General features: G+C 46.5%; 1 long non-coding RNA gene and 1 pseudogene across 3 annotated transcripts in view; both read left to right on the top strand.

Moving 5' to 3' along the window:
* The window catches only part of LOC120098901 (uncharacterized), a 108265-nt gene extending 92590 nt beyond the window's left edge, over positions 1-15675 (top strand). For all 3 annotated transcript variants that reach the window (XR_005497642.2, XR_005497646.2, XR_005497648.2), the window contains one exon: positions 15253-15675. This is a non-coding gene — a long non-coding RNA (uncharacterized LOC120098901). The remainder of the gene's footprint in view (positions 1-15252) is intronic.
* On the top strand, positions 4797-15675 carry LOC134483896 (small ribosomal subunit protein eS19-like; annotated as a pseudogene).
* Positions 15676-16535: the final 860 nt, after the last annotated feature.

Here is a 16535-nt window from a genome sequence, read left to right as displayed (position 1 = left end):
GCTTTGACTGGGCAGCAGAGTAGAGTTGGCTTTGGAGGCCTGGGTGTGGGTGAGCCAGCCTAGGCGGCATGAGAGCAGGAAGGCTGACCTCCTGGCGATGGCATCATTGGGCAGCCTAGCCGGAACAGTGCCTGAGAGCTTGGCTTTGTGGTGCAGGTAAGGTGTGCGGACCATCTCAGCTACCACCCAGGCCCAGATCCAGGGCTCCGCATTGGCCCACCCCCAATTCCTTATCCTCTGTGAACTGTTGGGGCTTGTGAAAGTGTCAGTCCTGCTGACTCAAAACTGTAGGATCTTCATGACATGGGGAAACAACAGGAAAATGGGGAGGAGTCCCGGTGAGGATCCGATATTGATGGTGTCACAGAAGCCAGAGATCTTGGACCAGACCAATGACATATTGCAACGAACATTCGCGAATGAAGGTGCATGGACAGAGGGATATACTGTGGGACACACTGTGACACACTACAGCTTCCAGGATGAGATGCTTTTCTATGCATGGTTCGTGTGTGTGTGTGTGTGTGTGTGTGTGTGTGTGTGTGTGCGTGTGTATGTATGTGTGTGTATGTGTGTGTATGTGTGTGTATGTGTTTGTGTGTGTATGTATGTATGTGTGTGTATGTGTGTGTATGTATGTGTGTGTATGTATGTATGTGTGTGTGTGTATGTGTGTGTATGTGTTTGTGTGTGTTTGTATGTGTGTGTGTGTTTGTGTGTTTGTATGTGTGTGTGTATGTGTGTGTTTTCATTTTGGGTGTGGGGTTGGGGAGATGAGTGAGCCTAGGATGCATGATGTAAAACTCACCAAGAACTGATAAAAAGTAAAAATAAATAAATAAAAGAACTCAAAAGGATTGGCTGATTTAATGAACACTCTCTAATTATGATAAAATTTCATTTGCTTCATTCTTAAAGTTGGAGTATAGATTTTTGCGTAAGTTTTTTGCTAGTGATTTCTTCCCAAATGCTAGTGTAATTTTACATCAATCCAAGAAAGATGGAGATCATTCAAAAGATACAGGCTGTAGCTTAGGTATAGAAATATAAACTCTAAAGACATTTATTTAAATTCTATGACCCAACCCTCAAGAATCTGCTAATGCTAGAGCGTGTTCTCTCTCTCTCTCTCTCTCTCTCTCTCTCTCTCTCTCTCACACACACACACACACACACACACACACACACACACACACATCTCTCCACTTCTCTATGGTTTCTGTCTTTCTACAACAGAAGACCATAGCTTTGGAAGGGAGTTACCATAACAATATGATTGCTGGAATAAACAGTATATACAGTATAATACAATATACAAGAATATACAACAAACCGCATGGGGCTAAAAAAACCTCCAGCGCCATAGTTAAAACAGCATTAGACTAAGCTAAGTGTATCAACATTCTATGAAGAAACCGCCATGGGTTCAATCCCTAGCAGAGAGAAGAGGGAGAGAGGGAGGCAGGGAGGGAGTGGGAGGGAGGAAGGGAGAGGGACGGAGACGTATGCAGACACACAGAGAGAAAATACTGCACTGTCACTCTCCTCCATTGTCACGAGAATCGTCCCCCATCTGCTTATGCAGCTAGTCAAGACCATCCATCCGTCCCTGCTGTTCATTCTCTATTATAACTGAAGTCTGCTTGAATAGTCATGGTTCTGTGCTCAGCTTTGTACTTAGACGAAGGGATGAAAATAACTTCTACTTGAGCCCAATTTTCTTGGCACAAAAATAACTCTGTGAGCTCGCTGATGTAATAAATTATAGAAAACCCAAGGTAGGACTAGGTCTAAAAATGGAGTCCAGCTTGAGGCTGATGCCTCTAAGAGACATTGGAACCGTCGTCTACATTGCTCCATCGTTGTGGGTACCGAGCTGTTGGTTCTGTGAATCTGGAGAGTTTTAGCTGATGACCTGGAACCAGTGTTGGTTTGTATATGCTTGGCCCAGGAAGTGGCACCACTAGGAGGTGTGGCCTTGTTGGAGTGGGTGTGGCTTTGCCGGCATGGGCGTGGTCTTGTTGGAGTAGGTGTGTCACTATGGTTGTAAGCATTAAGACCCTCATCCTAGCTGTCTTGAAGTCAGTCTTGTACTAGTGGCCTTTAGATGACGATGTAGAACTCTCAGCTCTGCCTGCATCATGCCTGACTAGATGCTGCCATGCTCCCACCTTGATGATAACGGACTGAACCTCTGAACCTGTAAGTCAGCCCCAATTAAATGTTGTTCTTATATGAGTTGCTTTAGTCACTGCATCTGTTCACAGCGGTAAAACCCTAAGTCAGACATCAAATCTTACACACCAACTCAAGTCCAGCACTTACCCTGGACCTGAAATAGATTGTTTACAGAGCAGGGGATGGGAATCAAATATCAAAGCTTTCTTCAGGCCTGCTGTTTCCATCTCTTCTTACCTTAAAGTATCATATTCACATATAGAGCACACCGAGTAACAGTGGGCCTTGGAATTTGAATCCTGTGCCTTTAAAAGCCTCATTCTCTTTATTCATCATTATTGTTAGAGTGTGCTATACAACATTCTTGATAATATGTATCTTCTCTCCCACAACTCTCCCCAGATCTACCCTTCTTCTATACCCACCCACACTTGTAACTTTTTTTTTAAACCTTTAATATCAAATTGTGCTGCCCAAATATTCTTGGATGTGCGGTGTTCCACTGGAGACTAGGCATCCTACCAGGGGCTGTACTTTCAGAGGAAACTGTTTCTCCCTCTCCCAGCATCTAACAGTGGCCAGTAGCTCCTTGGCCAAGGGTAAGATTATTCCCTGCCTCACTCTGGGATTTCATGTGGCTTGTGATCATGCTGTTAGAACCCTGGCATCCAGGGGGCTAGTCTTTGTTTTTGCTGTAATCAATCAAACAAACAACAAAATAAATAAATAATACCTTCTCTTAAATGTGCAGAAAAACTCGCATTGTTTAAGAGTGTGTCAGGAGAGGCGATTTTTTTCTTCAACTCACTGTCATATGGTACTAAAATTAGTGTCTGGGCTTACACTACTAAACACTGTAACTTGATGTAACTCACAAATTCAATTCAGGATGACAGGCTGAAATTCCTAGTGGGTCAATTAAGTCTTCTAAACAAACGGAGCTGGTTGGGATCCTGGTAAAAGAGACAAGCCTGCCAGAGAGTCCAACTAGAATATCTGATGTCATTCACATACACACAACTGTAAAACACGGAGGAGTATGGAAGCCCCCAAGGGCTGGGACACCATCCCTAAAAGTGCCTGGGAAGAGGGGAGTGACCCAGACAGGCAGGATGCTTTTATTCTCTAAACCCCCCTCTGTGTAGCAGAGACATCAGGGCTCCTGGGCTGGCCCCTCATTAGGAAAGTGTAAAGAACTGGGCCAGCCCCTTGCTGAAGCACAAAAGCCCTTTGCCTCTTTTGTTGTCTCAGAAGCTTCAATGGGCTTCAGACTTTCAAAGGTTCCTTTCCAACCAGGCTAGGATGGATCAGTGCCCAGGGTACTGTGTAGGAAACAGTGTTTCTGCCCACTCCGTAACCCCAAGCTGGCGAGATCCCCCTCTGAAGGTTAGAACACAGTGTTTTGTGACTCAAGCCATAGGGAAAAAGCAGAGAGCTGGGTGCTGAAATTCCACTTTACCCTTCACTTTCAAATCACTATTTATTACCTGGCAACCTTTGCAAGAACATAAACAACTGTTCTTAAAGACTTACCGGACACCGCCCTCCCCCGTCCATCCCCGCTCTTAAACATCACACATTCAGGGCAGACAGCATCCTTTGAAAAGCTAAAATAGAGCCAGGCCATCTTAGCTGGTAGTTAAAGGAGGCGGTGATGGACAGATACATAAAAGCCAAGTTAAGTGAAAGGAAAAGGAGCCATTAGGAGTGGGCACGGCAACTCAGAAGCAAAGTCACAGAAGGACTGGCAAGAGTGAGGACCAGTGTTATTCTCCTCAGCTAGAGCCCAGTGACGGGAAGAGGTAGATGACCGGCATACTGAAAACCCTTGCTACCCTCCATTACAGCAGAGAGAGAGAGAGATAAACCTAAGTCTCCTCTTTGATACCAAACAGATTCCAAAGAGGCGACTTTGTGTCAGCTGTAACTCATTCACACCCCTCGCTTTGCTCCCATTACCCAGCCCTCAGTCACAGAAATCAATCCGTCACGTTTTATTAATTACGTTAACTCCACAAATATCTGCTAGCTCTTTCATCTATGATCAAGCCACTGATAAGACCCAGGTGTTGGGAAAATGGCCAGCATGCACTCGGGTAGATAGCAGGTCACTGAGGTCGTGAAGCTGAAGTGTTACACAGCCATCTGGAAACAGCCCGGCCTTCAGACTCGACAAAGTTGGATTTGAACCCCTTACTAGCCACCTTGCACCAGTCAGCTCTCTGGGGGTAGAAACATACTTATTAACTTAGCTCTGCTTGTAGCAGCCTGGTTTTCACCAACCCACATCTCCGGACCCTCACGAACTCCTCCTGCAAAACAATTCTGATGTCCTCTGAGCCTTACTGTCAGGCAGAGCAGCAGTAGTGACTCCACTTCTCGGTACAATTCTCTGTTAGTTACTTAGCTTCGTGTGGCTGTGATAAAGCCACGCGGAAGAAACGCCTGGAAAAGGAGAGGATATTTTCGGGCGGCTTGTGGCTTGAGAGGTTTTAATCTATGATTGGCTAACCCCATTGCTTTTGGAACTGCGTCATGGCACAGGACACATCACGCATGACAGAGCAAAACCACGGAACTCGTGGCAGAGGGAGGGAGGGAGGGAGAGAGGGAGAGAGCACACAGGGGACACAGGAAAGACAGAGACTCAAGAAACGGGGAGAGACACAGAGAAGCAGACATATAATGATGGAGAGACAGACAGACACACAGACAGACAGAGGGGAGCACACCCAACACAATTACAAGCGATTGGAGGTCATTCTGCTCCCAGTTCTGGGGTTGCTGAGGGCAATGGCCTTCATGCCGCATCATACTTGAGGCAGAGACACAGCCGTTCCCACAGCGAGAGCCCTTGGGATCTAGATACCTCTAAAATTGCACCTTCCAGTAACGTGAGGGTACAGTCAGGTTTCAACATAGGCTCTGAAAAGGATTTCCAATCCACAGCAGACACCCTTATTTAGAAAGCGTTCAGGAAGTCAGTAACTCCCGGCTGAGGCAGACCATTTCAACAACCACATGCCTTGTGGTGGGTAGCCGGGGAATCCATGGAGAGGGAGGGGGATGTGTGGGTAGCACAGGACCTTTACACACGAGGATCTTGGATGTATCTTCATAGGGCAAGACTAGATTGTGTCTCATGTTGTAGGACAGCGATGGATGTATCTATCTCAGCCACCAAGGACTCAATGTGGCCACTCGGCCCTAAGCTCTCTTCCCCTTGCTCCTCCTTTTCATTTTCCTATACACTCCCATTTTGGACAGAAGTGTGCCCGTGGCCTGTATCATTCAGATCACACTGAGTACCTGTAACTGTAAGACACAGCGGCTGCACTAAGAGTGTGTGTGCAGAGAGCCTGGTACCATTTGACTAAATCAACTCCGAGAAACTGACTCTGTGTCAGACCATAGGAAACACCGTCCACAAATAAAATCAGTGGCGGTGGCTTTCCTGTGTTAGCAATCCTCCAGTCTCTGTTTAAGATCCTCCGTGTTGTGGACTGTCATGGCTGCACCCAGGCCCATCACGGTCTTTGCTCCTAGCATTTGCAAAGTAGTCAGAGAAGGGAGATTGCAGTAAGATGAGATATTCTAGCTCGATTTTGGAGTTGGTAAACAGCTGGGTAGAAATGAGACACATCTGTTCAAGAGACAGCTGCTGCTTCCCTAACATGTGGGCTTTACATCTGGATTCAGGGCAGTTGAATTCTTTGTTTCAAGCTCTGGTGAGGGAGGCATCGGCCCACTTGGGGCTTCTCCTGCCCAGTCTACCCACGTGTGGAGCCCTGCTCTCTGGGAACTTGCCTTCCCACTAGGGGAGAGCCTGGTTGGGGCCTCCGGAGGTCCCAGTCTCAGACCTTCCCGGGGGCAGTGAGCACTGAGCACGTGACCACGCTGATGAACTTCCTCTGCCCAGTTAAATTCTCTATTTCCCTATAAGAGTAAGAGTCACAGAGGCTGTTGCCTGACTGTCTGTCTTTCACTTGGCAAGCTTCCTAGGGCATTCTCCTGAGCAGGCTCGCTTATACTCGGAGCCTTCTTGTGCAGAGAAACATTGTTTCTACCTTTTAAAAGGATTTAAGATCTGCCTTTGGGAATCTGATCTTCCTCTAGGCCAGTGTTGCTGGAAACAACTGACTGAATGAAGTAGAGAGCAGGACGTTCTCAGGGAACGGCCACGTTCTGTAACGCGGTTAACATCTATTGCATTGCAACCCACCCAGTGGTCCCGTCCTCTGCCCCTCTTACTTATGAATCTCCTTTGTGTGTGATTTCATAATACAGAACAGATGTTACAGAAGAATGTCCTAGGAGAATGCCCCACAAGAAAATGATGCTTTCTACCCAGATGCTAAGAAATACATCAGGGACTCCATTTTCTGTTACACTCCCCTTTTAAAAGTAGTCGGTAGCTTTAGCTCTCATCAGAGAGTGCCACCTTACATCTTGATATTTGCAATCTCCACAGTGATAACTAGTAGGAACATTGTGTCATAAGTCATAAGATCCCCAAGTTTTAACTAATGATCTGTCTACAATCCAGTTGTAAGAAAAAAGGCAATTATGTAGGAAGGATGCTTCAATGTCTCTAGAGCAATGGTTCTCAAACTTCTTAACACTGCAAGCCTTTAGCACAGCTCTTCCCATTGGGGTGATTGTTGGTATTCTGTCTAAGCTCCGCCCCCACAGTTACCTGGCAACAGCCAAGTATGCCTGACTCACTATAAAAGGGACTGCTTGTCCCTTCCTCATTCTCTTTTCTCTTCTCTTTTCCTCTCCTCTCCCCTCCCCTCCCCTCCCTTCCCCTTTCCTTCTCTTCTCTTCTCTCTTCTCTCTTCTCTCTTCTCTCGCCGTCTTGCCCTCTTCCCCTTTGTCCCTTCTTTCCCCATTCCCCTCCCCCATTCCCTCCACATGCTCATGGCCGGCCTCTATTCCTCTCCTCTTCTCCTCTTCTCCTCTCACTAAACCTTTCCACGTGGAACCATATTGATTTGGTGTGGTTTGTCTGGACGCAAGCCGAGGTTTCTACCCCAACAGTGACACCCCCTCGCCCCCAAACCATAAAGCTATTTCCACTGCTACTTCATAACTGTGATTCTGTTACTGATATGTGACCCCTATGAAAGGTCTGGGGTCGCAACCCACAGGTTGGGAACCAGTGCTCTAGAGGGATAAACCTGGGCATGTTGTCATTTTGTACCTTTATGGAGAAACCCACTTTATCCTGCTCTCTGTCCACAGTGTTGTATGTGCCATGTGATGGGTAGCCAGGCATTCAGGAGACAAAGTAAGCTGTCACACTGATATATATATATATATATATATATATATATATATATATATATATATATATATGGAAATTCTGTGAGGAGTGACGGGTATCCAAGCACCCAAGGGGAAAGGTACACTGATCTGCAAGTTTCCACACAATCTGTCCACTGGGGACACACAGAGAAGCAATGTGGAGTTTGCAGGAGGCTCTTAGGTGTGGCTCTTAGGACCCACCTCCGAAGTCAAATCAAGGGCAGGAGTTCATACTGTTTCGTTTTCTCTATTCGGAAACAGAAGACACGGGAGCAACTAGCTCTACACGTCATAGACAGTGGTGACCAGTGAGCAGCCACAGGAACGTGCTTTCTTAATGAGAGACAAATCCTACCTTCAACTACAGCTTGAAGGCGGTTCGGGTGCTGATTGGCCGCGCTCGACAAACATCTGCTTAACAGGAGTAGTGTAGCCAACAGAGGACGGGCTGCTTGAGGGCTGGGCACACGGATGCTCTCTTACGCCCCATTCACAGCTTTTGAAGGCGAGCCCTCGAGGTTATCAGTTGGCTCGCCCATTCTCACCGTGTGATAGGGCGCTGCCATCCTGACTGCTTCACGGGCTGAGAGCAGCTGTGACTATACCAGGAAAGTGCACCTGTATGTGGAACCTTCTACTGCGTGTCTGCATTCACCCACAAGTGAGCACTGCATTTTAATTGTTTATTTATGATGACAAATGTCCATACGGAAGCACCTTATGCAGACTGTTATTGAAGATACTGCCCGTGTTTTGGTTTCAGTACATTGAGTCTGATGAGAAACATAAACGCTAGAAGGAAACTTAATCTTTTTGAAAGATGAAGCTTTTTTCCCTGTTGTTAGGATGAGCGTTCTATCTAATTTTATTTACCTCCTCCTCCTTTCTTTGGGTTGCTATCAGGAACTTGTCACTTAGTCACTGTCACTGACTCACCTTGCTTTATCTCCCTATTTCTTCATGTCCCTGCTAACATCCTAAACAAAGAAAAGGTCCTCTGTGGAGAGAGTTACTTCATCGATCCTAGTCTCAGAAGTGGTAGCGTGTTTCAGAAGGTCATCTAAAGGCAAGTGGAGAAGCGTGACCCTCTAGGGGGAGTCATTGGAGACCCCAAGGCCTGCCTCTTTCCTCTATGTGATGGTCAAACTCATTCCCCCTGTTGACTTTAATCTCCATATCGGAAGAAATTGGCTTTTATTTCAAGACACTTAAAACTACTTTCGGAAGAAGAGAACATTATAAACTATAAAAGGTCATGAATTATAAATATTTGGCCTCAAGGCTTCAGCAACCACACCATCTCCCTAGGACACGCATTAGAGCCATCACCAAACCAAAGTGGCTAGGGAGGAGTGCCAACCTGCAGACAGTGCTGTAGCTCTTCAGAAACAAATCATTTATACTTCAGAGGGACCAGTGACCTGAAGAAGCCCAGGGAGCAAGCCGAGAAACTGTAATTGTTTTTAACTTTCTCCTCTGTAGAGAAAGCAGAAGCTGGGGATGAGTTTCCTCCAAATTGAGCAAATGCAGACATCTTCTGCAGAACATGGGCCACTGTTAAATTGTACCCCAGCCCTCCCAGTTCTTCTGCAGACGATTCTGAGCACTGTCAACTCCTGCAACCAGACTGAACGGCCCCAGCATCCCCATGTCTAGAAAGCCTCTTTCCCTGGTTGGTCTCAGATTCCTTGGGGCTGAGCCAGAGTGGTTCAAGACTATGGCATTGTGGGAAGGAGAAAGCCGTTGCTAGAGAGGGAGCGGGGCAGATAAGGAGCCAGAGAAGAAAATTGTTTAAACTGAAAGTGTCCAAGAGAAGCAGAGAGGGCTGGTGTTTCCTGGAAGATGAAGAGGAGAATGGTAGATAATAGAACTTCGGGGAAGGTTTTTCAAATGCCTGCATGTGCAGGCTGGGAGGAACTATCACAGATCAGAAGCTCAGCACTGCGTCTAGAAAGATCTGTGGTAGTATCTGGTATGGAGTAACGGCTGTAAGGAGAACACCAAGTACTGAAAGCAAGGAGCTTTTATAAAAGTCAAGCGAGACACAGGGTGAGGTGTAAAGTCATGATGGTTGTTCACGTTTGGGGGGGGGGACTGGGGTTTATTGAGCACCTACTTTGTGCTCAGCCTTAACATGTCCATGATCAGTTTGACATTATGCAGGACTGTAGATAAACTGAGAGACATTACTTTCGAAAATTCCCTCAGCGACAACAGGCAGAGAGGATCTTAATTCGGTACCTTCAGCCCCAAACCATGATCTTTCTATCTGAACTTTAGCTCTTCTGAGGACCAAACGACAAGCACTGGGGTTTGTTTCTAAAGCTGACACCTTTTCACAATGAAAAAGACAACTTCTGGAGACCAGACTTTTTACACTCAACGTAAGAAACAAAATAGTGTCAGAGAGAAATGAAAACGACCCGGGAAAGCCTGTGGGGTTACAGACAACTTAGCTTTCACTGGGACTTGAAGCTTTCTATAAGCACTTGGCTTTCACTATCACGGTGAACATTTTATCTGATAAACGGGATTAGCTGTGGTCCTCATTCAGCAGAGGCTTATAAAGAAATGAAGAAACTTCTGAACTAGACCCCAAGCAGGGGACTCCGTGCACACTGCACTGCTCTGGGAGGACCATGCACACACAATGGGGCACCATTGTGGTGAATCCAGACACGCAGGTACAGTGTTTCGGTCACCCCATCCCCACTCCCACCTAACCCACTCCCTGCTCATTCCCCACTGTCAGGGATAAGGTCAAGAAGTGACTGAGGAACAGAGATTGGGAGCCAGCAAGAGTCAGGGAGGGCGGCAGAGAAAGCCAGTACCAACTGTGTAAGCGATCTGATCGCTGAGTGTCTCAAAGGCCTGCAGGAAAAGGGACGTCGTAAGGTGCTATTTAATAACTGGTGTCTGTCGCCAGGGGTCAAAGGTTCCTGGTAGTTGGCTAACTTTTCAGCAGAAGGTTTCCACATACACCAGAACGTTGAACAGATTCCTATGTGTCTCACATGGCAATGACAGCAAGAGACACGTGCAGCCAGGGAAAGGTCAGGAGGGTTGCACAGTTGTGGCTGGAGGGAGAATAGGAAACTCGGATGACTCCGAGAGCACAGATGGTATCAACAGCAGCTACAGACAGAGTTTGAACCTGGGTGGTTTGACCGTCCCAGGGAGGGCTCTTGGGACAGCTCACCCAGCCTTTCTCAGTGAGGATGGCAAGGCTGCTCTGGGGACCAGGTTTTGAGAATTGTTCATGTTGCCAGGGGTTTCTGTCTGCAAAGGAAACAGCTGTCCCTGTGAAGGAACTCCGCAAGAGAAAATAGGCTGAGTTTAGGAGGCTCTACGTGGAAAAGAGAAATGGCGTGGGCTATTCGTGTATCTCAGCAAACAGTTGTGAGATGGAAGACACAAAAGTCTTAAGGGATTTGGATGGCGATGGGGCTCGACTTCAGAGTGAGGGAGCACCACGAGGATGCTATCACAGGAGCTGTGATATCCCAGCTCAATCTTCCTGTCAGGAGTCCTCTGGGCGAGCTCTAGCTTCTTTGCTGGCATTTTGTTTGTTTTTGTGGTTGTTACTGCTGATCGTTTGGAGGTCTTTATTTTCCTACAGTTGATGAATACCTGGTTAAAAAAAAAAAGGAACAAGACAGAGAAGAGTACTTTCCAACATCCAGAGAGATCACAGTCTGATGAGGATGAGAAACAAGAACGCGACTGAATGTAAAACCATCTGGTAAACGTTTAGAGAAAACAAGATTGAAATAACGTAGGAGAAAAAGCAAAGCTTTGCCTCAGAAAACCGACAAAGACTTCCATAAAGAGGTGCAATTAAATGGACACGAAGGATAGAGGCTAGGCCAAGCAAAGAAGAAAGAATGCCCTAGGCAGAGGGAACTCCATGTACGACATCGCAAAGGGGATAGAAATTTTGGAGGACATTGCCCCCAATCTCCTTGGAGGATACCATTCTTGCTCTAGGCATCCAATGAATTAGTCTGTCAAGGAGACTCGACGCCCGACTTGTGTGCCTGGGAAACCCCGTCGTTCCCTTTGCCCTGGCTGGCAGCGCAGAGGCTGCACCATGCCTGGAGTTACTGTAAAAGACGTTAACGAGCAGGAGTTCGTCAGAGCTCTGGCAGCCTTCCTCAAGAAATCTGGGAACCTGAAAGTCCCCGAATAGGTGGACACAGTCAAGCTGACCAGACATAAAGAGCTTGCCCCATCCGATGAGAACTGGTAAACACACGAGCTGCTTCCACCACACGGCACCTGTACCTCCGTGAGGGTAGGTGCAGGGGGTTGGTTCCATGACCAAAATCTACGGAGGACGACAGAGAAATGGTGTCAGGCCCAGCCACTTCAGCAGAGGCTCTAAGGTTGTGGCCCACCAGGTCTTCCAAGCCCTGAGGGAGAGTGAGGCCCGAAAATGGTGGAAAAGGACCAAGATGGCGGCCGCAAGCTAACACCTCAGGGGCAGAGAGATCTGGACAGGATTGCTGGACAGGGGCAGCTGCCAACAAGAAGCATTAGATCGAAGGATGCTGGGTTAATAAATAACCTCATTTATTTAAAACAAGAAGAATTAGTTTGTCAAGTTTCCATGTGTCAGTTAAAGGTAGGGCTTTATCTTATAAACGATGAAGAGATGGGGACAGTTAGGACAAACTTTGGCACAGGTAGGTTTAGTTTTGAAGATTTGAGGTTTAGGGAAACTTCTAGATGAAACTCTAAAAGGCTGGTTGAGAAAATAAAGTATTAATGAATTGTGAATGGAAACTGAAACAGGAGAAACACAACAAGACACTCTTCCTGCCGAGTAGGGCAGACTAAGACTTGTAGGTTTGAATGGAGCCAGGAGTGGTGGTAATGCCCGATATCCCAGACACTGAAGCAGGAAAGTTGGAGGTTCAAGGATAACCTGGGCAGCTCAGTGAGCCTTCATCTCAAAATTAAAAGAAAGGATCAAGAATTAGCTTACTGGTGGAACACTTGCCTAGCAGAAGGTCCTGAGGGAGGAGAAAATCAGAATCTGAAACCAACAGTCCAAGTGGTGGAACAGAGGAGTTACTTTACTTGAAACTCCTTCTCTTGAATGTGTGAGTCCCTTGTCTGGCTGTCTGGGCAATAATGCACTCTAGTCTTCCCATGATGCTTAGAGTCTGTTTGCTTTGTTACTTAGTATCACTCCATATATTGACATCTCAAGGAGCAGAAGGTAAAGTTCCTCCAAGTGTTCTTTATGCCGGTGTAGAGAGAATAACAACTCTCTCAAGTACATGTAAGCTGTAAGTTCTTCTAAATGGACAGGCTACACATGCACTTGGGTCCCCCATGTCTTCCGTGCCTCCGGCTGCCTAGTCATGAAATCTCTTTCTCACAGACTGTCTCTTAGAATTTGTGTTCCCTTATGCAGACCCTGGAGTTGCCCATTTAGGGGACACCCCCTTTGACAGCATATAATTTAATGGATACGAAAAGGTGGGAAAGCCTCGCTCTTCCTACAAGGAGGTCATGAGGAAGAGTGGACCGGCATGGCCTCCGAGGTGGTCAGATCCGTACCCTCCTTCTGTATCCAACCTGCTCATAATTTGTGGAAATTAGGTCAGCACTGGATTCAGTGTGCTCATCTGTGAATACGAAATCACGATGCCTCCTTTGCAGGCCTGTCGAGGAATCCCAGGAAAAATACAGACTATGTCAGCTGCTACGTCCACACTGGGAGGCTCCACACTTCAATCTGTATCAGTGCTACTCCTTCTGATGTTTGGTTCAAGCTGGACGCTGGTGCTGCTGTATTTTCTCATCGGTTGCTTCACAGGCTTCACATTGTGTTACCTACCTTTGCTGGTCATCGGCACTGGCTGCTGTGTGCTTTCACGTTGGCTTTCTGTATGGAATGGTCATCTTACTGGAAGAAGGCCAAATGGTGGATGGTGTGGGCCTAGACCCAGTGGTTTTTCACAGTCAGGGATTATTGTAACCAGAGAGTATTTTTTGTTTGTTTGTTTGTTTTCACAGCTCAAATCATAGCTAGAACCTAGGGGGTTCTGAACTATTCCATATAATCCTGTGGCTCCAGATCTAATTTCTGTTTTGCTCAACAGGGTGACACGTAAGGCTAAGCCTCTCAGGAAAAGACAGTTGTTAGGACCTCTTCGGGCTGTGGTTGAAGTGATTAACCGGCGATTAGGGTGTGTCCTCTGGCAAGAAGGAGGTCACGTGTATAATACAGAACTCGGCTAGGTGTATTCTGTCCTCAGTTACAAAAATCGAAATGAGGGGCCCCAGAGGTGGCTCAGCAGTTAAGAGCACTTGCTGTTTTTATCAAGAACTGAGTCCGGCTCCCAATATTCATGTGAAGGCTCACAGCTGCCTGTAATTCCAGTTCCAGAAAACCCCATACTCTCCTGATTTCTGTAGGCTCCTGCACACACACAGGCACAAACCAACACATAAATACTTCTCAAAGAAAATAAGTAAGTAATGAAAGCCAGGGAGCTTTTATTGAAGCATCAAATAATATCAATATTTAATATCTTCCAGTCAAGTAGCAATAGGCTCCTCTTTCCTGTTTCATTTTGTTTTGGTTTTTTTGGTTGTGACTTTTTTTTCCCAGACAGCCCTTATTTTGTAACCCAAACTAACCTAGAACTTGTAATAATACTCCTGTGTGCACACAGATTACAGACCTAAGTCACCGTGCCTGGCCCTCAGATGTCACCATCTAATATCAGCTTTTATTCAAATTTCTGACAACCCAAAATAATGTGGATTTTTTTTTTAGTGGGACAACATTACCCTTAGTTATCAAAATGAACACATCTGAAGCACGCGCTTTTTCATTTTCCCCCGATTAAAAACTTGCACGGCGAACACTGGTTGTTGAATTCACAGCATTCTGCTTACTGTGCTACAGAAGGCGCCATGGTGTGAAGGAGTGCTGAGTTCTGCTTTAGAACAGGGCTTTTTAAACGTTAACACACACACACACACACGGATGACCCAGCACCCTTGTTAAAGTGTGGCTCTTACTCAGCGGGGCTGGGGTCATGCAAGGTCAGGGTAAGCTTTTCGGCAACCAGGAAGCAGAGATGAGCTTTAAGCATTAAACTCTAGAGCGGTAGAAACAGGTCTGAGAAGGGCTTCAGGGGGAAACAGAGCATGTGACGTGTTACCCTAGAGACATGGCAATTTCTGTCCAAATGCAACATTCAGTCGGACAAACCAGGGGTGGGGGAAGCAGCTAAAGGATTTCATTGGTTCTTACGATTTCCTTCTTCACGTGCACGTCTATTTTGCACGTGTCCTGAGTTTTTGGGACCAAGAGTCCAACCCTGTTCTCTACAGTGTCTGAAAGGGGCAGTGTGGGCTGTGGCTTCCCCACACTTTATGGAAAGAGGTCTTTATTTCTGTTTTGAAATTGTCCTGATAGTAAGGAAGAGACTGGCCATGAGTTCCAAAGTCTAGTAAAAGATTCCTAGGTACATGACTCTTGGGGCAAGATTCCAGAATCCTAATGTGACTCAAAGCTGGAGACAAGGTGAGTAGCGGGGTCAGGTCCCTGCAGGTGTTATCCGGTTTGATTCATACTGCCTCAGCTCAGAGGCACTGAGTCTGCTCCATGGAACGGATGTCACACAACACAACACTAAAACCTTCCTCAGGTTGTTAGTTTTAACCAGATCTTTATATAGATAGACACCATAGCCGTGTTTGTGGTTTATTATCCAGTGCTGACTGTTTACCTCCTCTTGGTAGTTTTGAAGAGCGTGAAGCTCAGACTGCAGAAGACTCCAGGCCCAGACTGGAGGTGATTTGAAGCATTAAGGATCCATTTGAAGCATCCTGATTTGGTGTTTAGAGAGCAACCCGTTCTGAAATGCTGGAGTCCCGGGCACTATGGGTCCACCTCGGTTTTACTCAGCTCCTTAGCTGAGTGGTTTTCTTTTGAATCAAGTCATGACTTGAAGATACAATGGCACACGGCAAGTTCGAGAACCTCCCTCCCTTTGGCTTCTACACAGCTGCCCCTCCAGGCTGAAACACAGTCGCCAGTTTGTCTTCCTTGCTGGCTACCATGAAGGTAAAACATTAACAGGTGTGCGTTAAACTGTTACTTGCTTACTTGTTCTTTTAATGTAAGTCAAAAGTTAATAAAAACATAGCCTGTTTTCTCACCAAGTGCTTTAGTTGTAATATTTAACGTCCAATTTACTTCTGGGGCCAGGCCCATGAGGAAACTTACCCCATCCCATGACATTTAATAACCACGACTGCTTTAGGTGCTGGCCTCCACCATCGTGATTGTAAATGAAATGCGGTGTAGAATATTTATAAAAGTCTAGATCTTCAGCAACTTACTGCATCCTTGATTAGTGGGCATTCAGGGTGTGCATGAGAGGGAACAGCCAACCAATGACTGGCCCAACTTGAGACCCATCCATCCCATGAGAGAGAGCCAACTCCTGTCACCATTAATGACACTCTGCTGTGCTTGCAGACAGGAGCCTAGCATAGCTGTCTCCTGAGAGGCTTCTCCTAGCAGCGGACAGAAACAGATGCAGAGACCCACAGCCAAACATTAGGCGGGGCTCAGGGAATCTTGTGGAAGAGGGGAAGGAGGGACTAAGGAGCCAGAGAAGAAGTCAAGAACGCCACATGAAAACCTATAGAATCTACTAACCTGGGCCTATACCTGCACACAGGGGAACCAGAGAACATGTAGGGGAAGTTTTGACTGGGATGTAAAGTTAATTGATTAATTAACTAATTAATTAATGGGAAAAGTCCCAAACTATATGCTTAGACTTATTAAGTGCCCTTGAAATCCAATACCTCTGAGTCTCTGCTATTATCGAAAGCCAGAGGGGCTTCCTTACACAGTGACATTTCAGGACTCCCGTCAAGACAAATGAGAAGTCAACCGATAAGGTGGGTGATCTGCCTAGTTCCATGATAGGATTCAATCCCAGTCTGGAGAGGCCACCATTCTAAGAACTCAGCCAGCAGCCCTGACGGTCTGTCTGAGGGAGGAGGCTAGA

Source organism: Rattus norvegicus, chromosome 20 (assembly GCF_036323735.1).
Source record: "Rattus norvegicus strain BN/NHsdMcwi chromosome 20, GRCr8, whole genome shotgun sequence".
NCBI lineage: Eukaryota > Metazoa > Chordata > Mammalia > Rodentia > Muridae > Rattus > Rattus norvegicus.
This window is presented reverse-complemented; position numbering and strand designations above follow the sequence as displayed.